Source organism: Sinocyclocheilus rhinocerous, unplaced genomic scaffold, assembly GCF_001515625.1.
Source record: "Sinocyclocheilus rhinocerous isolate Xijiao unplaced genomic scaffold, SAMN03320098_v1.1 scaffold584, whole genome shotgun sequence".
NCBI lineage: Eukaryota > Metazoa > Chordata > Actinopteri > Cypriniformes > Cyprinidae > Sinocyclocheilus > Sinocyclocheilus rhinocerous.
The window spans coordinates 3,513,068-3,515,582 of NW_015630348.1; the positions used below are offsets into that span (position 1 = coordinate 3,513,068).

General features: G+C 35.6%; 1 long non-coding RNA gene across 1 annotated transcript; it reads left to right on the forward strand.

Moving 5' to 3' along the window:
- The first annotated feature begins 262 nt into the window (after positions 1–262).
- On the forward strand, positions 263–2,210 carry LOC107740157 (uncharacterized). The gene is made up of 2 exons (XR_001640063.1): positions 263–463; positions 1,547–2,210. It is a non-coding gene; the product is annotated as an uncharacterized LOC107740157 (long non-coding RNA).
- The last annotated feature ends 305 nt before the right edge of the window (positions 2,211–2,515 follow it).

The window sequence follows — 2,515 nt, forward strand, 5'->3', positions numbered from 1 at the left end:
CAGACTTTAAAATCATTCTGTTTGCATTATTTCGCTCACTCCAGTAAAAGTGCGTACGCATGGTCTAGAGCAGTGGTTCTCAAACCTCTCCATGAAGTACCCCCAGCACTGCACATTTTGTATGTCTCCCTATATCTGACACACCCACTTCAGGTCTTGCAGTCTCCATTAATGAGCTGATGAGTTGAATCAGGTGTGATAGATGAGGGAGACATACAAAATGTGCAGGGCTGGGGGTACTCCAGGACATGTTTGGGAACCACTGGTCTACAGTGTATATAAATATTAATTGAATAAGATTTCTTTGTGAACGGTTGGTTTTAATCTGTAACAACAGGTGTACCTCACTTAATAACGGCAGATATGGTAAAAGAGGGAGCTGCAGTTATTGATGTCGGCATCAACCGCATGCAGGACCCCGTCACTGGAAAACTTCGTCTTGTTGGAGATGTGGATTTTGAAGGTAAATGACACACGACTGCTTTAGTGTTCTTATGGTACTCGTTTCAGAATCTTTTAGTTTAGTGTTACTTTAGTATTATTTTAATACTTTTTAATACTAATTTAGTATTAAACTAATACTAATTTAGTACCAAATACTATTTATGAATATTTTTAATTAGCTTGTATTTTAATATTTTCAGTTTTCAATTTAATTTTTGTTTTAGTAATTTTGTCGTGTTCTTTTGTCATTTTTATTTATTTATTTTGACTTAGTAACTTAGTAGTTCAACTTCCGCATTTCTCTTTTTTTTCCATGTTTTTTTTAAGGTAGGTTTTTTTCATCTCATATTTATATTTTAATTCAGCATTATTTTAAATAAAAATATTAATTTTTAATAGTTTTAGGTTTTAGTAAACAATAACAACACCAATATGGTTGATCCAAAAATGGAAATTATTTACTCACCCTGAAATCATTCCAAGGTAATGAGCTTCAAGCTTCAAAAAGGATGCAAAAAATTCATATAAAAGTACTAAAATCATCAATAAAAGTGGTTCATACAATGTGTGCGGTGTTTTACAAGTCTGCTGAAGTCAGCTTTGTGTGAAGCCATTATTCACCAACAGTTTGTCCCTCCACTGAGCTTTTAAGTCAGTGAGTTTAACTTGAAAACTGAATCAATGCAGTTCTTAAATTAATCATTTGGTTTGGTTTTGTGAAGAGAGTCATCTGATTCATTTAAAAGATCCGATATGAAGAAAAAAAATTGGACAAGGTTTTCAGTGAATAATGATTTATAATTCAATCTGACTTGAGAAGGAAGATAAATAATATGGGTTTGGAATGACAGAATTTCATTCATTTTTGAGTGATCTGTTATAATAATTCTGCACGTGCGTCAGTCAGTGTATCTGATATCGTGTCTCAATCCCTCTAGGGCTCTGTTTGGCTCATTGTGTGTTGGTTGGTTGGCTGGAAGTCACTTAGCAACACGATTTATAGTTTGATTTCTTTTCACTTGGAAGTATAAAATAAATACTTGGCTTGGGCAGAGCTCTTAGTGTTATTTAAGACATGGTTTGTTTTTGTCTCCCTAATCAGCTGTGAAGAAGAAGGCTGGATTCATCACTCCTGTGCCTGGAGGAGTCGGCCCAATGACCATCGCCATGGTAATGAAAAACACAGTCACTGCTGCCAAAAATGCTCCAACATACTGAACAAACACAAAACCTGCCATTATGGGTGGACAAGATACAAGCACTTCAGTCTGGATACTTTAATTGGCACTATTTGTCTGTATCTTGATTATAAACACAAGCCCCTGCAAGCTTCCTCTACAACATCCTTCCCTGCCCGTCGGCAAGCTGTAACAGGCCGTTCTAGCTGGCACGGCAGCCATGCATGGCTATGACGGTAACTACACCCTAATTCTTTTCTTAAAAATTAGAGAGGTGCCTCCTCACTGATTCTAAGTAGCTGCTACAGTGCTACAGTATTATTATTTTGTCAGAGCCGAGAAAATAAGGAGGGTTTACTGTGCAAGTGTAACATTACCTCCCTGACAATGCATGGGTGAAGCCGGAAGTCTTCGTTGCATCATCCTCACTGAGAGTTTCGGTACGACTTGACTGGCTGCTCAACAGGTGACCTCATGGCAGGGTAATAGACGGTTCTCGGATATCTGACAGATGAATCTGTTGACACTGAGACAAACGGGACATTAACACATTTTCTCAGGAAATCATTTTAAAAGTGTAGTTTGAATTCAAAAAAACAAAATGGCAAAAAATAACACAAGGATGCTGCTGTATTTAATATTTATTTATTCATCTACCTATGTAAGGTATTATTTATGCATTGTGTATTTATGCATAAATGTGTTTATGTTTTTAAAAAATCCTAGTTTTTGTATAAATAGCTTGTATGTATGATTTTTAGCCCCATGAAGTATTTAATATTATTTTTCTGCTTTATTTATTAGTGTGATTTATGGCATGGTCTTGACATCAAAAACATTAATTTAAAGGGTTAGTTCACCCAAAAATGAAAATTCTGTCATTAATTACTCAC